The sequence below is a fragment of the Lissotriton helveticus genome, chromosome 3_1 (genome assembly GCF_964261635.1).
Source record: "Lissotriton helveticus chromosome 3_1, aLisHel1.1, whole genome shotgun sequence".
In the NCBI taxonomy this organism is placed as follows: domain Eukaryota; kingdom Metazoa; phylum Chordata; class Amphibia; order Caudata; family Salamandridae; genus Lissotriton; species Lissotriton helveticus.
Window position 1 is genome coordinate 1156505126 of NC_136061.1, and position 25303 is coordinate 1156530428.

Sequence of the window (25303 nt, forward strand, 5' to 3'; positions counted from 1 at the left end):
ACATAGATACGTCAATAAGGATGTCATACGAGCTGGTCGTTAGCACATTCTTTTACTGAAGTTCTCGGTGAAATCAAAACAATGGCCGCAGGGTTTTTCCCAGGTTGTCATAGGTTTGATTTGTTTTGAGAACTCCGTATGCCTTATCAGGGGCTGGAGGAATATTGCTTGCCTAATTAGATGGCAAGCGTTATGACCTAATCAGATAACGCGCTCCTGTGCCGTGGTCTGGCATAATCAGATAACGGTTTCTGCATCTTGGGATGGCTGCTAGTTAATTTGTTAACCAGAATAGGGTCAGGAATAGGGGGATCGATACAGAACCTATAGGAATACATCACACCCACTCCACGCTAACTATGGCCATATTTACGAATCTAGGCATAGTAAAACATACTGTAGAGTATTGTGTATACCTTACCACCCCAAAATACACATAATGCATTTTGAAATTATGTAACATACGGGAAAAAAATAGTCATATGTACTATATGCACTCAAGCAGTAGAATAATGCTAAAATAATCACACATATGTATACATTATTAGTAATTGAATATTAGAATTCCACATGAAATGGCTCTTAATACAGAAGAAAAGTTCGAGACCACTTCATCACAGTTCAAAAATATTTATAAACATACCAGCGGGCAGCTAATGTCTATGAAGTTTCTAAAAATAGAAATTAGTTCTCTAAGAATAGTTCTTACTTTAAGCAGAAGAAAAGTGTCCCGTAAAATTTAACAAAAATATTTTGGGGCTGCTAAAAAATTGCTGTCCGTGAACTGGAGGAAAAGTCGATCTTGCTACTTTATTATTAAAGTTAAAGGCCAAATTCAAGGTGTCGGGAACGCCGTGTGCTAGCTTGTTCAAGAGTCATTATTTCTGCTCTGGTGAGAACATCATATCATTGAGACTGCTGAAAAAGCTGTCAACAGCTTCCTGTGAGAGTTCCACTAACTCGGAAAAGGATGTAACCATGCATTCATGTGCATGATTGTCTCCATTGACGTTTTGAGTAGTATTGCTGACAGAAGGTTGTACCTGATCGATGCTGCTTTCATCTTGATCTTCACTACCCCTTAATCGTAGTGGTGAAGTTTCCACGAATGCCGTCATCAGGATTGGCAGCCGTTGAGGGCAGCACAATGCATGAGCCTTTACCGGACCCAACAATGTTTCTGCATCCATTGGCGCATCCGATTGTAGCGTCAGACAGGTGTCCAACACGCATTCTTCTCCGCACAGCATGCACCTTAATACAGGTAAAACACATCTTTGCCATATCGGCCGAAATGAAAGAAACCAAGTCATGTTCAGGTCTCTAAGCCGGGTTAGTCCCAGGATTTTTGATATCCGGTCCCGGTATCCAATGGCTCGGATTGTTTCTTCCCTTGTCGCAGGTGTTTTGTCTGTGACATGGTTTGCCATAACGAAATATAAGGACTAAGAATAGGATTCCTGCAATTAGTCCCAGAATGAGGGGAACTCCTCCAAAAATCGAATGGACGAAGTCTGGAAAAATACCCAGTATGGCTTTGAATGGTGTTAATGCCATCGAAAATACTGTCTTAAATACATTTGAGACTCCACTGGTATCAGAAATATTTAAGATTTCATTCAGGATTTCTGCGAAATGTATGGGGGAATTAGTTGATAACAATGAGTGAATCTCTGCAGTCGTCCTTGCGACTAGGAGATCATACGTTTCTTTTGATGACGTGAGCCTGGTCGGCGTCTGAAGAAGCACTGTTTTCATTCTGCTTAAAGTATCAACTCAAATAGAAGTAATTTTCAAGTTAGGCCATGCCCTTGCCTCCCTGTCTGGAAAGGAGCTGGGGAACAATAAGCGTCCACAGCACATGACCTTCGCAGTCGTACTAACGAGATAAGGAACCCCGGGCAGTAGACTACAACATCTGCGATCCACAATTAGAATGTAACTCCCGTTATAGAGTCTTTTAAAGAATGGTTCTATCTCTGTTGCAGGTGTGCCTAGCTGGTGACATGAAAGGTTATTTGAGTTCCCTTCACAGGCTCCATGCAAACTAATTCCATTACACAGAAGTGTACCGCTTAGTGACATCGCACAATTATTGCCACTAAGAAACACTTTCTGTCCTTTATTACTGACACATGCATGTGAATAGGGCAGGTTCCATGTTGTCTTAATGTACCCTTTTCCCAATTTTTCGTACATGCCAGCCTGTATATATTTTTGGCAGTATTGAAACCTGAAAGTAGATATCGGAATATTAATTATCCCATGTATTATCCATTCAATGACAGGATGTTCTGACATTGTCAATGGTAATCTCTCGAGTTTCTCAATGCTCAGGATTGTATAATCAGCACCCTTTTGTGCCATACTGATTTGTTTATCAGTAAGGTTAAAGATATTGAATAGTGACGTTGTGTTGATTAAACGCCAAGGCACATAGCCTGAACGCAGATTTTGTAACGTCCAGCCAAGCTGTACAATAGAACGCAATTGAGACTGACCGTGTTGTAACAACAGTAAGTCTTGCGATATTATGTCGATTGCTGATGACACAATGCTGTCCAATGAAAAGATTCTGGAGGACAGAGTCATTAACCCATTGTCCACTACAGAAAGCGATTTTTCCAAATTAATACGGTCAATTTCCCGTATACTTTCTGCTGTCTCAATTTGAGTTATCTTCCAGGCCTCGTTGTAAGCTGCATATATAGAGGCTGCTATGAAGCGTTTTTGACGCTGTTTGCGTGGTCCCATAATGAAATCACGCAAGTCAGCACCATCAGTAAGTAAAGTTAGGTGTTGCTTAATTTCTGTCAGTGTGGAAGTTTTTAGCCAATGAAGGCAGAGTTTGCCCACACTGTAGGTGGTGATTATCCCTGGGTGTTGTCTTTGGGAATATCTAGGGTCTGGCCTGGTCAATTTGAACCCCTGTGTTTTGTTCAGGAATCTGTCTTGACAGTTATTAGTATCTGTGGGCCAGATTAACCATTGTTTCCAATCAGGGTTTGTTCTGTTTTGGTTTAATACATAGTTTACGTCTATCTCTTCATCTGCAGAGTTATTGCTGTTCATTGTTGGTTTTGGAATAGACGGTTTATTTAAGTCTTTGATTTTGGCTAATCCAAGACAGGTAGTTTGTTGAATAGTTTCATTCAAGAATATAATTTGTTCTGGGATCATGCAGGCTCTAAACAATGATTCTATACCTTGTACTTGCCATTCTTTTGTACCCCAAACACTTTTTACTTCAACATTTTTGTCCCAATAATCAAAACCAAATGTATTCATTTGTTCAAAAAATGAGTCTGAATATATCAATTTCGTGTTTGTAAGCATGGTTTTTGTTCCTGTCTTATTTGACAATTTGAAATAAAATGTTTCAGCATTACTTGTGTTAAACCCTGAAAAATATGAATATTTGTCATAAACGGTTCTTGAGCTTCCTTTTGGAGGGGCTGCACAATGTTTCCATTGATTATAATTTAAAACATTTCTAGGTTGTGCTGATTTATGTAAAAAATGGTTACCATAGTGGTTGTAGCAGTACATACTATCATAATTAGACGAACCCTGCAAATAATCATGTTTGGTAAATTTAGCAGACATCACTAGGTCAGACATCATGTCATTGATACTTTCAAAGTCCCAATCATCAGCAAATGAGTTTGGTTTTACAAAGTTACTCAACGAGATCTTGATTTGGTGTGGATATTTGAGGATTTCGACCGGACCATAAATTTCATAGTCAGTATTGTCCCATGCTACCCCACCCGGTATAGGATTGGCTGTGAAATTGACTGAAGAAAGTTCTCTTTTCTTGACGTGTGAAGACGTGTGTGGCTTGAGGATCAAGTTGATTTTCTGGCTTGCTGTGTCCATTTTAGCATATTTTCCCTCAATGAAGCGTCCCAAACATAGTATCATGATGAGCCAAAGTATCAGGATAAATACACCAAAGGACACCCAAAATTCAATCCATGGAGAAATCAGATAGGTTTCTTTCAGCTGTTTCCATATTTCCTTAGCTTTATCTTTAAAAGTTTTTGTTGATGGCTGTGTCTTTGATTCACTTAGATCTTCAGAAGAATCTTCAAAGTTGATGAAGTAGCCGGATGCCGTTCTGTCTATTGTTCCAATTGCTTCAGGATTACTGTTTCTTGCAGCTTCAGCATATTCATTTGTTACTTCATTGTAGGTTGGTGTGTCTCTACTAAATGTTTTTATTTGGGTTTTCAGAGGTGTGAGTTCCATTGCATTGTTGCATAGTCCTTGTTGTTGTTCTGTAGGCGTTTCGAATGTGATTAGCCTTTTAGTTAGCACCTCTGTACTTGTAGCAAACCTCGGTGTTCTACTACTTATCGGGAGTCGACTTGGCCTACTGTTTGTTATCGGCCACATGATTGTGGTTTTACCAGGTCGATGGATACAACTCGGTTCTCCTTTTTACCAGCAAGCGGCGGTAGTACAACTGATCTTGTCCCGTTGATGGACAAGACAGGAACTGCTTTTCTGTAAGAAGGCCCAAATTCCTTCTTTACCGCGATCTTTTCTCTGACTAGATCCCCGACTTTTGGAATCCAGACAGGTCTTGCTGGGACAGGTGGTGGTTCTTTAGTGGTTGTTGGCTGCTGTTTCAACTTTATGTTGCTCAGGTCTTTTCTTGTTTCGTTTAAGTCCTGCAAAATAGCCAAACGGTCTTTGATATCAAAGCCTTTTTCTTTTACCACTGAAGTCTGACTGTCAAGATCTAAGACTAACATCCTAGTTCCAAACAACAATTCGTACGGACTGAATCCCTTCAGAGAATTTCTTGGCAAGTTGTTTAGACTACGTTGGACACTTATTAGATGTTTGACCCACCCAGCTCCCGAACCTAATACCTTTGCTGTTATAGATTGCTTTATGCCTTGGTTTTTTCTTTACACCGTCCCGTATCCCTCAGGAAGGAAGTGAGAAGAATCCCGCTTCGCTATGCTCATTTGGCCGTGCTTTCCCACAAGCTTGAGGGCTAAAGTGAAAACATTGGTCAAACGTAGCATGCTCCTAGCGTATATGCCATTTAGACTCGCAAATCTTTGTATAACAGTCCCGACGTCAGCCGAGTGCTGGGGTCTACATTTATAAGTGGAAACTAGTCTTTATTTGTTAATGGGACGCATTATTTACACTTGTTTCACTGATTATTGTTTAGCCCTTATTGAGTGAAACGCCATGGTATTACCCCGTTCCTCTCGCCGCTGCGATCTCTGTTGCAGCCCGGGCATTGTTTTACAAAGATGTGATGATGCAGGCTCATGCCTGGCCACCAGTACACTGATTGTAGTTCTTCCAGAGAATCTTTTAGTTTGAGGTGTCTGAGACCCTCGCCCATATGTGCGTCTGCTATTAACAAAGTTCTCCTGTCCTTGTTTGGAATTACTCTATCCCCCACTCCAGGGATTCGAGCAAAAGGAACGGAGTTCGCATCGATTATGTATGTATATTTGAGTGGGTAACTGATCGGTAACGCTGAGCAGTCGCCCTTTGATGACGTTTTCACCGCCAGCATTGTTTCACCGTCAATGTATTTTACTGCACGCTTTTTTCTAGCTACGGAAGCCGATTCAGTTGCTACCGCTGTGGCTTTCTCAGCCAATGAATTCCCTGCAACGTGAACGCCATCACGCTGATGACTCAGTGAGTGTATCACGTGAGTCTTTGGTAGTTCTTTTTTTAACAGAACTATTTGTTCCCAAAGCAGTTTTTGTTTTATTGTTGCACCTGTGTCATCTTTGTAACCGTTTTGAATCCATTTCTGTAAATCGCTGTTATATGATTTGACGCAGTAATACGAATCGGACACTATGAGTGTCGGGAATTCGCGATCTGCATTATCTAGCGCCATTTTCAATGCTATTATTTCAGTCTGTTGTTCTGAATTAGTTTCTACTGAGTGTGTTTTTGTTAATAGAGGTCTTAGTATACCTCCGCGCCACACTTCTTTTGTAATCTCACATGTGGGGTTGTATGCTTGTTCCCCCCAAACGGATGGTTGAGCATGTCCGTCTGTATAGATTACACAAGCGTACTGTCGTAATGGCAGAATGTCGATTGGCAGAGGGAATATTCTTTCATATTCTAGATATTTTAGTTCCTCTAGTTCTGGATCAAAGTAGTATTTTACTTTGTCCATTGTAATGGAATTCACCCATTGTATCCATTCCGGATTCAATGCTGTTGTTGGTAAATTACACGGGGTTGTTAATGCCTCAAAGGCTGATTCTGCTGTTCTGACTGTGATGTGTCTACTGTCAGCTTTATCTTTTTCTCTAGCTATTGCGGTTTGAACTGCATGAACAATGTTTTCTTTAATGCTGAATTTCTTTTCAGCTTCTGTGTACAAGTGTGATTTGAATGCAATTGGTACCTTTTCTCCCTCGTTAGAGGTCAGGTATGTGAATCCGCATCTTCCTGGGATGACTCGAATCACAAGGTTGCGTGTGTTATTGATGGAGCAGATTTCATCTGCAGTCATGCATTGTTTTATTTTTTGTGCTTCAGACAGGCTGCATTTAAATTGCCACGCACATTTTGGTGCAGGTTAAAAACATGGCACATGAAAAACATGAAAAGTGAGGCCTATTCACTTCAGACTGAAAATGCTTTTGCTGAATTAAATTAACATGTGTTTTTTTTGCAATGTAGAGAAAAAGTGGCCTTTTTACCTTTGAAGATTTTTAATAGAATGTGTTTCTCTCTTCCCAGCACATCCATGTAAACTAAATGTATTATTCCTGTCTTAATAGACTTTGACTTGTTGCATATTTTGATAAACATTTTCAGTTAATAACACCTCTTTTTATAATGTGTGTGAATTAATAATGCACTTGGGACACATAATGGACTGATTTACATGAAATTAATATTATCTTTGTGTTTGTTTTATTTTTGGGGCCTACACAAAACATGGCTGCCTGTGAATCCATCAAGGCTTTGACTTTCAATTTAATGAGAAGGGAGCATGCGCAGACTGTGGCAGCTTTCCTCATGACAAGAACAGCGTGAACTGCACATTCTTGTCATTCTGCCAATGTACCAGTTAGTTAAAAGTATCCATCTACTGCGCTGAGAAGGAAGAAGGATGAATTAGATTGAAACATTTTTCCTAGTAAATGTTGCAAATGTTTATAAATGTATTTATTCATGTATGCTTCTTTTGTTAGGACTAGTGAAGTCAGGTTTTTAGAATGAGTCAGGGAAGTGTGACCTCATGCCTTTATGACTGACCAATCACGTAAGGTTCTCCTGAAAAATGTTACATCTTTGTGTACTCTGCCAATAATTATGGTATAAATACTGTCCTCTCTGGATGGGAGCCACCACTTCTTCTTTTTTCTCAGCTCAGCTGGCTTCTATGGGTTAGGTACGAGAAACGTCCCGGGAGATTGCTGAAGGGCGGGCTTGCGTCCGAGGAGTGTCAGGGGGAGGTTTCTTGCTTCCACGTCATATCTTGGCACTTTATGCCACATTCCTTTGAGGCCTGTGAAGGGCGGGCTGCTTTCCCCTTTAGACACAGACAGACAGAGAGTGCAGTGGATCAGGATAGATGCTAAACTTTATCATGTTTTGACTAATTAATTAGGTCTAAAAGATTTATTTGTCTTATGCATTTATTTCTCTTAATGGGAGATTTTTTGCCAACTATTTAATTATTGATTAGCTTTGCAAGACTATTTTTCTTAGAAACTCTTTAAGAATTGTGACTGAAATTTTGCGCCACATTTTCATAACTACATGTAATGCTTATATGCAGACTGTAATGTGTTCTGTATTATTGATATTTTCCCTGTTTTCCAAAATTCTGTAACCTAATTGATATTTTACTAATGAATAAAGGGTCAGAGAAAAATTAACTTTTTGACTAGAAAATAAAACCCTTTAAAATAATCAACAACTCTCTTTATTGGCTTACAATAATAATTGCATTTTGACTGTTCATCTTTATTTAAATTTCTCCTGATGGTAATACATGGTGTGAAGGGCCCAACACCTTTTGAGTGGTAAAATAGAGGTAGCATGAGGGTTTTGCATTGAGAAACTACCAGAAGAAATTACCGCTCTCCATCAGTTTTTGGTAAGCAGAGGATGGTCATTATTGATTAGTTTGGTGATTAGTAATTATTGATTTCACCATCAACTACTCAACTAATTGATCATTGACCTTAAGAGGGAAATAAAATAATTGCCCAAGTTAGATAAATGTCCAAGTCCTGATTCCTGACTCCAATGCTCAGAACCTGAAGACTGGCAAAGCAGTACTGTCAGGTGATGCAAGAAGTGGTGTGAGTATCAATAGGGTTGTGAAATGGTGTTAATATGCTAGCATGCTTTTTGAAGTGTTGAAAATAGTAAGGATTTTTTACTGTTGGTGATATTTTGCTCATTTTGAATTGATGGTGTTATTGATTATATTGGTAATTTCATAGGACATCATTTTTTGGTTATTGATTACATGTTTTAACTCTTCATGTTAAGTTAGTGTCTTGTTCTATGTTGTCTGGAACACGCAGGTATGCACACCTGTGGAATCCCGGGAAGGAATAGCGGGTGGTAAATGGAAGCCACACTGCACTGAGGTTACTCGTCTGTTGGAATAACACTGAGAAGCTAGGTAGGGCTGGCAGTGTTAAATTAGGGACTATTTTCTGTGTGAGTGATTAATAGCAAAGAGTTCGCTGGTGAAACTTTGGTCTGATATCACCTAGAAAGGGTCACACCAAAGGAGTAGCAGGTTCTTCTGAGCTTGATTGACAGCAAAAGGGTTCGCTGGTGAAACTTTGGACTAAGATATATCCTGAAGGATAAGTCCAAAGGAGTAGCAGGTTCTTCTGAGCTTGATTGACAGCAAAAGTGTTCGCTGGTGAAACTTTGGACTAAGATATATCCTGAAGGATAAGTCCAAAGGAGTAGCAGGTTCTTCTGAGCTTGAGTGAAAGGTAAGCGGAAGGGATTTACCTGTAGTGTTTGAAGAGTAAACGGAAAGTCTTACTTTGTGAAGGGTAAGCGGAATGTGTTACTCGCAGTGAATATAAATCTATCCTTTATTTAGCACAACAGACAGAGTAGCGAATGTATTTATGTTGTTACTAACAGAGTTATTGATTAAGAGACATTTTGCAGTAAGATTTTGTGGAGGGTCAGTGGTAGAAGTAAAACTGACTAAAATTGAGACTGACAGTTTTGGAGAAAAGAAATTGCATTGAACTATTGCAAAAATGAAACTGTTTGAAGGTTTAAAGAAGATGTTAGGAGGTAAAGTGAAAAATTCGTTTTTTATTGGTGATGCTCCTGAAGGAACACCTGTGCATTTTATGTCTACCAGTTTGGGACAAAACACATGTATGTGGGTTCAACAATGGTGCAAGATTACTGAAAAAGAGGGTGCTTTGAGGTTTCCAAAAGATGGTACTTTTGAATTGCAAATCATTGACAAATTAAGGGAAGTGTTATGTGAAATAAAGACACAATCTAAAGCTGCACAATTTGAGGCCTTAAGCCTGTGGGAAAAGACAGCAAGAGAGAAAGCAAGTGAGGATGAAAAGGTAAAGCACCATATACAGGAGAAGGGAATTAATGCTGAAAAAGAGCTTCAAATAAATAATAATTCAGGGGATGAAATAATGGATGCATTGTTAACTGAGTGTCCACCACTTTATGTGGTTCCCATGAAAAATACTGAAAATAGTGCACCAGTAAATACTACAGGGGCTACTGCTTCTGTTGAACAGAGAGAAATACAGACTGAGAGAACTGTGCAGACATTTTATATTGAACCATTACCTGTTGATTCAGTACTGACAGTGATACCTCCAGGTGTTACTGCTTTAAATGTGCCTGATTTAGTCCAAGAATTGCAAACTGCAGATGCACAGATAATGCCTAGAAAAATTATGACTGTCCCAATTAATATGGTCCCTACTGAAAAGGTTCAAAGAGCTGCAGAATCAGTGATTTTGCCAGGGTTTATTTCAGAAACTAAGAACACACAGATTATTGAACAGAAAGTACACCAAGCACTGAAAGGTGAGAGAAAAATGGTATTTACAACATCTGCAGCCCAGGATAAAATAAATATATTTGAAAATGGGATTTTTCAAACCTGCTCTGAGGAAGCAGCAGTGATTAAAAATATAGAAAACATGGGGGAACATATTAACACAGGCCCTGAAAAAGAGAAACAGCTTAGTGTTTTAAATTCAACATGTGAACATGAAGAAATTAACTGTCCCTGCTGTTTAAATAATGAAAATGTGAACCAGTGTCAAGAAAAAGAATTAATTTCCCTGAGTAAGGAAACAGCTACATGTTCATTAATTACTCATAATGGACTGACAGATTTGGCTCAAAAATATAAAACTGATGTTTCAGGAAGTTTTCCATTTCAGAAAAGTTTCAGGGTACACATGGATGATGAAGCAAATGAGAAAATGTATTCTTCAGAAATGCAATTGCACCTTGCAGAAATAAAATATATTTTCAAATGCAATGGGTTTGAGAAATTAGGAGACAAATGGGCACGAAAACATGAGAAGAAAAAGAAACGACCAGACCTAGCAAGGAAAATGGATAAGGAAAAGAAGCCACCAGATATAATTGAGAAAAATAATAAGCAGAATGAGGGAGAAGCTTTTGCTTACTCATTGAGAGAAAAGGTGGGAGAAATGTATGTTCCTATGCTACAGAATAAAAGTGAACTTGCAGCATTTCTGAACACATTCCCACAACTGAGAGACAGAATTGTGCTGTGGTACCCACAAGTTGATGGATTTGATGACTTTTTAAAAGAGTTGTGCATTAATTTGGAAATGTTCTTTTATATTGCCATGCTGACTAAATTGTGCTTTGAATCTAAAGTTGTTGTTCAAGGGCCAAGTGAAGAGACAATGAAAAGGGTTTGCATGAATGCACCATCATTTTCTGTTGTTATGGAGGAAAATATAGCAGTGATTATTTTCCTAAAGGGCATAGTGCTAGCAAAGGATGTTGATTGGGTACAGATTAAAAGAACACAGGATGGAAGTAAAGGTGTTTTGGTTTGTGCAAATTCAGGTATGGATGTTGTACTGCTGGAAAATGTGTCCTTTTGCCATCTTTATAACAGATTTGAGCATTGGAAGAAGAAAACTAAATTTAAACATGATGCACAAAAACATGGAGAAATGCAGGTGCAAAATATGCCAGTTAAGCAAATGCAAATGTCAGTTCAGAAACAGGTACCAATGGCAGAAATTTTTCAAGCACAGATGGTCCCACAAAATATGGAAAATGCTAAAATTAATTTAAATGAGTTGCCCAGAGTAAATGTGAATTGTTTCCAGAGACATAAACAGAACCCAGTCCAACAGGTTGCTCTTTTTGCAAATGAGAGTTTTAACACTCACAATTCTGAATTTACCAATTCCATTGTGAGGGCAGTGGAAAGTCCAGATTTAGTTGCAGGAGTTTTAAAGAAAGAAATTACAAACAAAGTATTAGAAAATTGTGCACCAAAATTAGGCCCATTTGAGGAAAACTGCAAAACTGTTGTCTGTGACTCAGGCCTAGCAGGAAAACAATTATTTTGCAAATTAAGCAGCACAGATTACTGTACACCAGATAATGCTATTTTTCAGATTCCTGATGAGGATGTACATTTTAAAATGGCCCATCAAGAGACAGTTGTAGCATTGTTTTCAGAAAAGACAGTTGAAAAATTACCTTCTGCTTTGGAAAAAATATTAAACACAGAAATAAGAGAGTTCACAGAGAAGGATGCCAGGCTAATAAAATGTGCTGAACATGTCTTATTAAAATTTGAACCAGATGACATGTATTCAGGAACACAATCAGTTGCAGGAATTTTACCAATAAAAGGATTTTTGATGGAACTGATTGGAAGTTTGTGTAACTTTCTGATCATAGGTTCACAGAAAATAAATGAAAAGAACAGAATAGTGCAGGAGATTAAAAGCATATTTTTTCCATGTTGTCCTGTGGTACCGAATCCAGCCAATATATTTTTTCACATTCCATGTGGTGAAGAATGGCTTACTTTTATTGATTTTTGCCAAGTTCATGTCACAGTGCCATTGCATGAGAATAGTCAGGAGTACTGTCAAAAAGAAGATGAATATCTGGGACACAAAATTGGAAAGGGAGGTAGAAAGGTGTCACCAGAGAAGGTGGAAATAATTTCCAAGATGAATCCACCTCAAATTCAGAAAGAAGTCAGGACATTTTTGGGAATGGTTAGCTGCTGTAGAGAGTGGTTAATAAACAGTTCCCTAGTGGCTAAGCCTTTACTGAGGCTGACACACTCAGGTGTGTCTGATCCGCTTCCATTGGACAACAACTGCACAAAAGCATTCCTAGAGTTGAAAGAGAAAAAATGGCGCGCCCCAGCACTAGGAATGAAAGTTTATTTGAAAGAAAATACACTAATTTGCAGTGAGAGGGAGGGCTGCGCTCTCTCATTGCTTATTCAAAAAGATGAATGTTTTCAAGGGTCTGTGATGTATTGCCCAATGGCCTTTGACCCTAACTTCACAGAAATGTCAGCAAATGGATTGGATTGTGATGAAACTGAAAATGAGTGTCTAAATATCATGAAAATATGCATAAAGCCAAATTCAGACTTGAAGGATGAACATCTGAGTCAGCCCAACAATGTCCATTTTGTAGATGGCCCATGTTTGAAAGGTGACACATTAAAAGCAGCACATGCTGTGCTCCTTATACATGATGTTGTCAAAGCTTCATGGCTTTTAGTAATTACCCCAGCCCAAAATTCGAAATTGATTGCCCTTACCATAACATGCAGTATATCTGCTCAATTGGGAGTCACTGTTGTCATGGGAGAGAGAAATGCTAATTCAGTTGCACAAAATTGTGTTCTGTTAGCATATACATTCTATGGAATCTTCACAGTTAAGTTTAAAGAGTCTCAAGAAAATGTTTTTGAAGCAGCACAACAGGGTTGTATCAGAACTGTTTTTGAGAAAAATGACAACTGCAAAGTGACAAATGTGTTATTGCAAAGACTGATGCCCAGGTATAAATTGCCAGTTTCTCTGAAATCAGATCATAATGTGGTCTCAAAGATAATGAGTGCAGAACAACAGATTGGACAAGAAATGGATTGTAGCTATCTGCCTGAAGTGTCACGCATAATAAAGCAAAACAATGGCAGCACAGAGTTACCTTTTGCAAAAGACTGTGTTTCAGCAACACTAAAGTGGCTTGAAAATGCATATGCAAATGCACTTGTGGAAAACACTGAGGAGAACACTAGCCATTGCTGTGTAGGTCTGGTTGATGTACAGTGTGCAGTTTCTCACCAGATTGCAGCTGCTACACAAGATCTGCATAATGGATGGTGCAACGGTTTTGATCTGAGAGATGCTGTGGTGAAACATCTGAATAAGATCAAAGTGAAAATAAGAGTGAAAGGCCTTGGTTGAAAAAGTGCAAAGGATTGATGGTGCTCTGTCAGAATTTCTCAGCACCTAAGTAGTCCAATTTGCATGGAAAGTATGAGCCATACTGATGACAAGCTGATGACAATGAGTAAAGAAATGCTGAAACTGTCCTGTTGAATTCCTTTTTTATTATTTTAGTTACTTATTTTAAAGAAGACTAACTGTTCCAAGAAGCTACTTACAGATCTCTGCACTAAAACATTTGAGCTTGGCTATATATGATCTGATTACAGACCAAACTTGTGTTTGCCTTAGAAATAGAAGTAACATTCTTATATGCTCAGCTTTTGCAATTTAAAAAAAATAAAAAATAAAAAATTGTCACTTATGAAATGAAATATGTGTGATGAATTATAAATCATTTTATTATGATTTGAATTATCAAGAGGGTGGATTGATGGAGCAGATTTCATCTGCAGTCATGCATTGTTTTATTTTTTGTGCTTCAGACAGGCTGCATTTAAATTGCCACGCACATTTTGGTGCAGGTTAAAAACATGGCACATGAAAAACATGAAAAGTGAGGCCTATTCACTTCAGACTGAAAATGCTTTTGCTGAATTAAATTAACATGTGTTTTTTTTGCAATGTAGAGAAAAAGTGGCCTTTTTACCTTTGAAGATTTTTAATAGAATGTGTTTCTCTCTTCCCAGCACATCCATGTAAACTAAATGTATTATTCCTGTCTTAATAGACTTTGACTTGTTGCATATTTTGATAAACATTTTCAGTTAATAACACCTCTTTTTATAATGTGTGTGAATTAATAATGCACTTGGGACACATAATGGACTGATTTACATGAAATTAATATTATCTTTGTGTTTGTTTTATTTTTGGGGCCTACACAAAACATGGCTGCCTGTGAATCCATCAAGGCTTTGACTTTCAATTTAATGAGAAGGGAGCATGCGCAGACTGTGGCAGCTTTCCTCATGACAAGAACAGCGTGAACTGCACATTCTTGTCATTCTGCCAATGTACCAGTTAGTTAAAAGTATCCATCTACTGCGCTGAGAAGGAAGAAGGATGAATTAGATTGAAACATTTTTTCCTAGTAAATGTTGCAAATGTTTATAAATGTATTTATTCATGTATGCTTCTTTTGTTAGGACTAGTGAAGTCAGGTTTTTAGAATGAGTCAGGGAAGTGTGACCTCATGCCTTTATGACTGACCAATCACGTAAGGTTCTCCTGAAAAATGTTACATCTTTGTGTACTCTGCCAATAATTATGGTATAAATACTGTCCTCTCTGGATGGGAGCCACCACTTCTTCTTTTTTCTCAGCTCAGCTGGCTTCTATGGGTTAGGTACGAGAAACGTCCCGGGAGATTGCTGAAGGGCGGGCTTGCGTCCGAGGAGTGTCAGGGGGAGGTTTCTTGCTTCCACGTCATATCTTGGCACTTTATGCCACATTCCTTTGAGGCCTGTGAAGGGCGGGCTGCTTTCCCCTTTAGACACAGACAGACAGAGAGTGCAGTGGATCAGGATAGATGCTAAACTTTATCATGTTTTGACTAATTAATTAGGTCTAAAAGATTTATTTGTCTTATGCATTTATTTCTCTTAATGGGAGATTTTTTGCCAACTATTTAATTATTGATTAGCTTTGCAAGACTATTTTTCTTAGAAACTCTTTAAGAATTGTGACTGAAATTTTGCGCCACATTTTCATAACTACATGTAATGCTTATATGCAGACTGTAATGTGTTCTGTATTATTGATATTTTCCCTGTTTTCCAAAATTCTGTAACCTAATTGATATTTTACTAATGAATAAAGGGTCAGAGAAAAATTCACTTTTTGACTAGAAAATAAAACCCTTTAACATAATCAACAACTCTCTTTATTGGCTTACAATAATAATTGCATTTTGACTGTTCATCTTTATTTAAATTTCTCCTGATGGTAATACATGGTGTGAAGGGCCCAACACCTTTTGAGTGGTAAAATAGAGGTAGCATGAGGGTTTTGCATTGAGAAACTACCAGAAGAAATTACCGCTCTCCATCATTATCACGTGTTTCTAATTTTGTTTTAATTAACATATCTGTTTGTAAGGATCTCAGAATTTCTGTGTGTTTTTGAGTCCAATTTGATTTTTTAAAATCTGGTTTTATTAGATCATAAAGGGGATTGACCCTTTCTGCGTAATTTGCAATGTATGTTCTTCCGAAATTTAGGAAGCCTAGAATTGACTGTAGGTTTTTTAGTGTTCTAGGTGCTTGGAGTACGGCACATTTCTCTAGGAAATTGTCAGCCAGGCTTTTGCCTTCACTTGATAATTCATATCCTAAGAATAGGACTGTTAGATGGGCTATTCTAGATTTTTTAAAGTTGAATTTGTAACCCTCTGCTGCGAACCCAAGTATTATGGTGTTCACTCTCTTCAAGTGAGTATCCAAGTCATCGTCTGTTAGGTATATGTCGTCGACATACGATAATGCTTCGTCATCATATGTTTGTAGTAACTCTGTTACTCTCGCTGAGAATAATCCTGGGCTGTTCTTGTACCCCTGGGGTAACCGACAGAATTCTTTTTGAGCGCCATTTATTGAGAACGCTGATAAGTATCTGCTCTCTGGTGCTATATTTTGACAAAAGAATCCATTAGAGATGTCTAATGTTGTTTTATATTTTTTGCGCACTATGTTATTCATTAGTGCAGCACTATGCGAGTTTTGTACTGCAAAAGTTTTGCAACACGAGTTAAGGTGTCTGTAATCCAAAACTAGACGATATGAATTGTCTGGTTTGGAGACAGGAAACAAAGGGTTGTTCATTTGTGAGGTGCAAGTTTTAATCACCCCCTGGTATTCTAGTTGATCTAGAATTTCTTTTACCTGTTTTTTAGCTTCTTGCTTGATTGGATACTGCCTTTGTGCAGTAGGTTGTGATTTTAACTGGATTTTGTGAGGAGGAGAGTCCTCATCCCATCCTACATGATTTTTATATAAAGCAGGAGCTTGAGCTACTGCCCACTTTCTTGCAAGTGTATATTTTTTATGAATTGGAATATGATTTGAGAAGGCAGGCATAATTATTTCTTCGCCATGTGGGCACTCCCTGACGAACTCTGGTGGCCAATCTTTTTCAGCTAGAAGGATGTCATAGCCCTTGGAGAGATTATCCCAAAAAAGGCCCCTTATTTTTCTAGTCTTATCCCCTTCTATACGTAAAGTTATTTCATATATTTTGTGAGGTTTGCTAACTCTGGTGTCTGCAGTTTCCACCTGAATGTATTCATTCGTGTCCACTGTCTCCAGATGATTCATAAGGACTTTGCGTGCTATGCTCACTTCTGCTGCGCTGTCTAGCATTGTCTGAGCCCACTCTCCGTTTTTCAGCTGTGTCCTCAGTATTCTCGGCATTGTTGAATACTTTAATACTGGCTACCTTCTTTTTTGGAAACTGTAATTTTTTATTTGGATGAGCAGGTTCCTTGTCTTTGGACTTGACGTGCCCTTCCCTGGGTTCCGATCGTCCTCTTCTTTCCGATTTCTGCGAGGAAGTCTGAAAAGATTGAGAGGGACGTGTATCAAAGTCTTGATATCTATCAGGTTTCTTTATGTTATCCCTATTTCTAAGGTTGTATTTTTTTTTGGGGAGACTTGGGTCCTTGTTCTGGAGATCTTTCTCTCCGCCGAGGAGACCTTCCTCTGGACTGGAATCTCTTTTCTTTTGGATTGGATTGTTTGTTTCCATCCCAGTTCTTCTTTTGACTGTTTAGATTATTTTTAATAAATATTTTTCAGGACTTTCAATTAGTTGGGGCTTTACTGGTATTCCACCCAAACTATCTCTACCTAGTTCTTCATAGGATTTTTCTATAATTCTGGCAATTTCAGCTGGTTGGTCTGCTATATCTGTCTCTTTTAACCTCTGGCGGATCGCCACATTCGCTGCTTCTCCTTTTATGTTGGCTAGTAATATTGCCGAGACCTGCTTGAAGTCTTTTAGTAATTTCATACCAAGAGTTAAAGCGGGTTCTGGACCGTATTCGTCTTGAATTTGTTTTAGCACATCTGGTATTACTGACATGGATGGAACTCCATGTGTTTTTGTGTAAATGGAAGCAAAGACTGTACCCCAAGTGTCACAGTCCTCCACGTGTGGTGCGATTCCCATTGGAAGACAGATAGTCAGAATCCTGTGTTTATCCACAGGGGTGGTGTCTGGAAACACCGCCTCTATTTGGGTGATTTTTTGTGCTAACCAGAATGGTATTTGTTCCCGTTTAGCTGGTACTTTACCTAGGCAGGACTGTATGTTCTGTGGTGTAATTTTATTTGTGTTCCCCTGATAAGGGGTCAGCTGTGGGATTTTAACTACAGGTTGGATGGTTGAAGTCCGCATTACATATTGGACTAGTTGTCTATATATTTTAATTAATTGTTTTAGTTGTACTAAAACATCTGCTGCAGACATTCTTTCGATGTCTGGATGTGGTGTGTATCCGGCTAGGACCGGCCACGTTGCTCCTGGTCTACCTAGTGGACCGAGCCTGGTGATGTGATTATTATGTTTTAGGGCGCCATTAAACAAGAGCAGGTGCTCTTGGAATTTAAGTGGTACTTCCACTTCCTCGAAAGGAGTGTAGGTATCCGGAGGTTCCTCTATTTTATAACAGTGGAACTCCTTTGTTACAGCATTTGCTGCTGGAAAGTTTATCCATGAATAGAATACCTCTGTCTGCCGATATTCGTGTGCCTCAATTACGAATATGACTGTACCACCTCTTGGTGTCAGTCCATTGTCTATAAGTTTTAACGTTATAGATCTTCTTATGTTGACCGGGATGAGTATTATATCCGGGTCTGCTTCTTGCATAGTATTATCAGCTTCTATTACTTCAGCTGCTACTCTAGCTATCTCTCTTTCATCATCACTTTCTGGCATTTTACTGTCAGGATGGTTATTCTGTTTGTTTGCAGATCAGGTTTCTTGTGGAAACAAAGATGAGATGCACAATATTTTGGAACAGTGTATCCTTCAACGTTGATTGAACCAAGAACAATACATAGGAGTTCCCTCCTGCGAGGTTTGGCGGATTTTACCTCTCACCCACTCCAGACGTCTTTGGAGTATTATGGGAAAAAGGGGTCTGAGTGAAAGAGCACGACTGAGTTACTCTAATGTCTTGCGTTAGTTTTATCGCCTATCCAAACACGTTGGGCGCCATGTAGTGTAGTTCCTATTATCCCAATAGGCTCTGCGCATTGGAATAATACCTCCAATAGTATAGACCTAGACCAGACGTTAACTAGGTCTTCTACTGTCGATATTAGACTTAAAGTTTTGGGTTTGCCAGCTAGCTCAGAGTTCACTAGAAACTTTCTCGAATAGACAAGGAGGAGTTGAACCTCCCTGGATAGACAAGAAGGGATTTAGTTTCTGACAACCATAGAACATGACAACTTTGCTCTCCCCTAATCAAGAGTGTATCTCTAGAGTCGTGTGAAAACAAAAGACAACTTATTTTACTCAGTCAGTACGTGCATTCTTAGTTTCACCAGATGGTAGAGAAAAGGAAGAGACGGGCGTGTTCAATAAAAGATGTTATTTATTGATCAGTCTCTTTTCTCGTACAAGAGAAATGAATCGATATTATTGCAATACTTATGGTTAAGTAAAGTGCATACAATAAAAGCAGAAGTATAAAATAATACTGTAAAAACATTTATATGGTTTCTAAGCCATATGGTGGTTTAAAACGGATAAAATAGATACATACATATAAACATTTGACTAATCGTACTCAACTGGTGCTTCTAACTATGCCTACCCCAGTGTACCTGACCTAAGCCTAATACGTGGGCGGGGATAGAAAGTAGTAGTTTAAGTTACGTTTGTTTTGCCAAGTGACTGATTCAAGAATTCTCTGCAAGGGGTTATTCAGTTCCGTACCTTGAATCTAGGATGATTGAGGGATGGTATCTCTCATCTTTGGTCTCGATATTCCAGGCTGCCTGCAAGGGCCGCTCGGAAGCGCCGGAGCTGGATTTCTCGGCAGGAGAAAGGCAGCGTCTCTTTCTCAGCGCGTCAGGAAGGCGGGGCAGCATCAGTGGGCTTCGGCAAGTCTCGCTGCTCCGATCTCGTCACCACCGCGTGTGTTTGCTTAAGGCAATATCGGTAATATTTATACCTGTAAGGTGCCGAGATTGACGTAAGGATGGACATAGATACGTCAATAAGGATGTCATACGAGCTGGCCGTTAGCACATTCTTTTACTGAAGTTCTCGGTGAAATCAAAACAATGGCCGCAGGGTTTTTCCCAGGTTGTCATAGGTTTGATTTGTTTTGAGAACTCCGTATGCCTTATCAGGGGCTGGAGGAATATTGCTTGCCTAATTAGATGGCAAGCGTTATGACCTAATCAGATAACGCGCTCCTGTGCCGTGGTCTGGCGTAATTAGATAACGGTTTCTGCATCATGGGATGGCTGCTAGTTAATTTGTTAACCAGAATAGGGTCAGGAATAGGGGGATCGATACAGAACCTATAGGAATACATCACAATACCTTGCTACTGAGGATTTAGGTACTCTTCTTTGTGTCTTACCCTGCTATACTTATCGTATAGCGCCTCTTGTAGCAATTTCTTTGCTTTCTCCCCCCGTGTCACTTGGGTTTAAAAAAGTGTGCTCAAGGTTTGCACTCTTTAGGCTTTCCCTTACAGCAGCGAGCCACGGTATATCCATGCCCTTTTCACATTTAAGGCAGTCAGTAATTATATTTCTAGTGAGGGTTGCCGCAGGATTCTGCCAGATTTTAAGCCAGAATATAGCCAGCCGAGCCCTGATGTAATCCTCAATATATGTCAGTTTTAACTCCCCGTGACAGATGTACTGTGATGAGGTGATCGGGCCCCCAGCAATTTCCTGCAGAATATATTTTCCTCATTTTGTATGCCGCTGCAACTCGTGAAGCCCCAAACTACCGCACCATAAGTAGCAGCAGGGATACATTGTGATTTAAAGATTTTAGTGATAGATAGTAACACCTCAACTTTTTTTAGTTGGGGAAGTGACAGGACGGAGTTAATTGCTTTAGCAAACTTGCTCCTACTATCTGCCACATGGTTAGTCCAGGACCCAGGAACTGAGAATATCAGCCCCAGACATGGAAAAGTGCAAGTGCAATGTAAACGTTCATTACCTATAGAAATAGAATTAACAAGGTGCTTTTTTGGGTCGCGTGCCATTAAAAAGGATTTGTTAAAATTTGTACGGCGGTCTAGGGCGGCCATAAAATCAACAAAGCTCTGCACTAAAATACGTGTGGCCCATTCAGGCTGCATCATCTGCATATAATAAGGCAGGTAGGATATTGCCATTAATAGAAGGGGCATCATTGGTAAGCTTACTCAGGGAGTCATGCAAATCATTGATAAATAGGATAAACAGGAGTGGGGCCAGTACACACCCCTGCCTGACCCTCAGAAACCTCCCCGCCTTTACGGATCTGCACCCGGGCTTTCAAATCCCTATGTAGATACGCCAGAAAGTGAACTAAAACGTCATCCAACCCATATTTTTAAAGAATCAACCAAAGATGTGACCTTCTAACAAAATCAAAGGCTGATGTGAGGTCCATGAAGGCCAGATAGATAGGGGATTTCGGTGCTACGGTATATTTACCAATGATCAGATTAAGGTTTAGGCACTGTTCGACTGTGCCTATTTTACTTCTGAAACCTAATTGACAAGAATTTAAAATGTGTTCATCCTCGGCCCAGGACCTAAAACAGGATTCTCCCAAGGATTTTTAATGTATTATCAATCAGGGAGATTGGTTTGTAGCAGCTAGGATTGGAACAGTCGCTTTTTTTAAAAATAGGGACAATAATACTAGTCGACCATGTGCTGGGAATTGAAGCAGCAGTTAAGGTATTAAAAACAGTAAGTAAAAGGGGCGCCCAGAATTCAGGTTTATATTTGATAAGTCTATCGGTAACCCGTCAAGACCAGGAGCTTTATTGCCCAAACTTTGATATATAGCATCCTCAACTTCTGACACGGATATCTCGATCCTTGAGGCACCTTGGAAGTTCTATGAATCCTCATTCTGTGACGTTGCTTGATAGATCTTCAGAAATGGGATACCCAGGATTCGCTGGTGATGGTACAGCTTATTGGTGTTAATGTAAGGCCTACAGATCTCATGTCCTTAACTGCTGACCAGAAACCACTTCCTTTATTGAGTCTAGCGGCACAGGCGAAGTTATCCCATCGTTCTTTTAAAACCTTGTCTATCCGCTGTTTAGTTGTACACTTATATTGATGCCTCAGGGACTTCACAAGCGCCGGGTCCGTTGGGCTCGTCACAAGGGCCTCACAGAGCTCTCTGTTTGCTCTAGAGCACGCACTATTGAACCACTGTGGACCCCGATTGGGTTCCATTATCTGTCCAGCTATCATTTGTTTAATACCCCCACAAAGTTGCGAAAAGGTGTTAATAACCACAGGGTTATGATCGCATGGTGACAGACAAATATCAATAAGTGTTGAGTGAGTTTTTATCATTAGGGAATAGATCATTATTGTCAACGCCTCGCCAAGCCAGTCTTAGATTGTCAGTGGAGGGCACTAAGGGCCAGATGTAGGTAGCCAAATACCGGTCGGTAACGGCTGAAAATACCGAATTTCGGCCCTTTACCGACCGGTATTTGGCTATTGAGATGTAGGAGCCCAAAAAAGGCCGAATCAGTAAATACGAGTCGGTAATTTACCGATTCAGAATTTTCCGATTCGGTATTTACCGAATCGGAATATACCAAATCGGATATTACCGAATTCTTATTTACCGAATTGGTAAATAAGAAATGGTAAAAAATTTGTTTTGAGATGTGGGAAACTTCTACAATACCGAATTTCATAAAATTCGGTATTTAAGAGTCGGTATTTAACATGGATTGAAAGCAAGTGGTAACCAGGTGCAGTCTATAAAAAAGGTCCCAAAATGCAACAGTGTGACCAGAATGGCGGCATTCTACGTGATAGTAAGGCAACGATTGCTACAGGCAGCAGGAGAGAGGGTCTGGAGAAGGGAGGAGCAAGTCTACAGACAGAGGATAACGCTCTTTCAACTCACAGAGGCTGAGATATTGCAAAGGTACATGCTGCACCCCCAAACCATCTTGGACTTGATCAGGGACCTGCACCCAATGCTGGAGCACCCAACACCAAGGGCGCACACCATCCCACCCCCTGTGCAGGTGCTCTGTAGCCTACATCTGCTTGCATCTGGGAATTACCAGGGGGTAATTGCTGCGGTTGGTGGGGTGTCCCAGAGCTGCCTGTCCCGTTTCTTCCGGAAGTTCCTAGAGGCCATGATGCCGAGAATGCATCATTACATCAGCTTCCCTGACACACATGCAGATCTGATAAAGACCAAAACTGACTTCTATCAACTGGCACATTTTCCACACGTCATTGGCTGCATTGATGGCACCCACATCCCAATATGCCCACCTGCTGCCACAGAGTACATTTACAGAAACAGTAAGTCAACCCACTCTATCAATGTGCAGGTAATCTGTGATGCCAACATCACAGACATTGTGGCCAAATTTCCGGGAAGCACCCACGGATCCCACATCTTTCAGAACAGTGGGATCTACACACGCCTGACAGTGGGGGAATTTGGAGAACGATACCTGCTTGGTAAAACACTGTGACACACCCTGATAGATATTGCAGATGTATGTGTTGTTGCGCATTTGAGTAATCATTGTATCATTTTCAAACAGGTGACAGCACATATGCCGTCTGATCGTTCATCCTGACACCCTATCTGAACCCATCTACGCCAAGCCAGAGATGATATAAGGTGGCACACAAATCCACTAGGAACGTTGTGGAGCGCACCTTTGGGCTGTTAAAAAGCAGGTTCCGTTGCCTCCACAAAAGCGGAGGCGCACGGCAGTACTCACCACTCATCTGCTGTAAGATCATTGCAACATGCGCAATGTTGCACAACCTTGCTACAAAGAAGGGCACAGAGGTAGAATTGTGCGATTTCCAGGACCATGATAATGAACATGCACTGCCTGACCCCAAACACAGCAGGAGTTGCGCCAGCAACAGATGGCAGACAGAGACGGGCAGGGATCACACGCAACTACTTTTGAATAAGTTAAGAGACACAGGCAGGTGGACTATGTAGCCAACCTAGTTTAATATTTGGCACTACGCAGGTTCTCAAAGGCACACATGTGCAACACAAATAGTATCCATTAGTAATGTGAGTCCTGGCTCACATCCCCATTAAAGGTCATGGAGTGTGGGCAGCATAAGTCATTTTCGGCCACGCCTACCGGTGCCAGATGAAATTTGCTGGCTGTCGTCACTAGGTGTGCAGACAGTTGGAGCACCATGGAGCCTGCTGCTCCTCCGTGTCTCAGCAATAGGGGGGCTTGTCATGCTGCTCCTACTGGTGCTTTCCTCACTGTCGGGTACATCCAGAGCAGCAGTATGGGCTGACTGAGCATTGAGCAGCACCTCTACAGCACCTGTCACCCTTGCTAGGCCCCTGGACACCTCATTGCTGCTGTGTGTTAGTCCTTCTTGCATGTTGATGCATCTCCTGCAAAGAAGGGAAGTTGCAGTGGCCAGGCGGTTAACAGCCTTGGTGTGTCGCTGTGCTTCCTGCCTGTCCTTCCTCCTTGTTGTTCTGTCCTGATCTAGTTTTGTGCACAATAGAAGCACGGATTGCGACATGTCCCGCATCCCTGCAGCCATCTCCCCCATACCTGATGCCATCTCTTTGTTCTCATCCACCAGTGCACTGATGCCCTTCCAAATGTTTTCCATGTTTGCATTCAGGTGCCTCATCTGGTGTTGCACCGCCTGGATGGCCTTCCCCTGCATTATTTGTATCTTAACCATGTTACCCTCCAGCCCACGGAAGACACTGGGACCCTCTACATGTCGTGCAGCACTGCTGTCTGTGAGCCTGCGGCGTCTGGTACCTGTGTGGGCACCCTCTTCGCTGGACTGCTGTGTGGCAGTGCTTCCTTCCCCAGCCAAGGTTGGTGTCTCATCCCCCTCCATGTCAACTGCTGATGTTTCCATTTCGACTAGTGGTGCAACGACATGCCTATTACTCTTTTGAGCTGCAGGTGTTGTTCGTGCAGTGGCGTAGGCAGATCAGGTGAGGACCGTAGCAGAGGGGATCCTGAATGCTCTGGGGATGCCTGCAGCTGTGGAGAAATGTCAAGGTCTTGGGATGGTGGCTGTGTTGTTGGTGCACCAGTGTCCTCTGTGTCATTCCCTGCACTTGTGCCTGCCTCCTGGCTGTCGTCCCTCTGTGGTGCACTGACTTTCTTCTCCCTGGTACGTGATGTCTCGCCTGTGGACATAAAAGCGTACATTAGCTATGTGCTCCTGCCTCACTGCTTATAATTAAATTCTTCTCACTGAAACACTCTACATATTGCCTCAGCTTGATTATCAATGATATGTGTTGCAACACTTGTTGCTTGGTGTGCTGTGTGACATGGTAGGTCTTTCCATGACTACATCTCCCATAATGCATTGCTGCTGTATATTGCTACCTCTACTGGAGTGGGTTAACACTGCCACATAGGGGAAAGGGAAGGTGATGGGGTGGGGGTGTTTGCTGTGCATGCTTCTTACCTTTTCTGGTGGCAGCTCTGGCTGAGGTGTTTGCATCTCCCAGTCCACAGACGTTCTCTGGTTCTATGGTGGACTCCACCAGCTCCTCCAGCTCAGTCAGGGGAGGTGCACTGTTCCCTCCTCCTCCAGTTTGGTTTGCCTCTTTGTGGAGCTCTGCAATTTTCT

General features: G+C 40.6%; 1 long non-coding RNA gene across 1 annotated transcript in view; it reads left to right on the forward strand.

The window, feature by feature from the left end:
• The window catches only part of LOC144824895 (uncharacterized), a 132841-nt gene extending 108315 nt beyond the window's left edge, over positions 1 to 24526 (forward strand). The window contains exon 3 of the long non-coding RNA XR_013609165.1: positions 24326 to 24526. This is a non-coding gene — a long non-coding RNA (uncharacterized LOC144824895). The remainder of the gene's footprint in view (positions 1 to 24325) is intronic.
• The last annotated feature ends 777 nt before the right edge of the window (positions 24527 to 25303 follow it).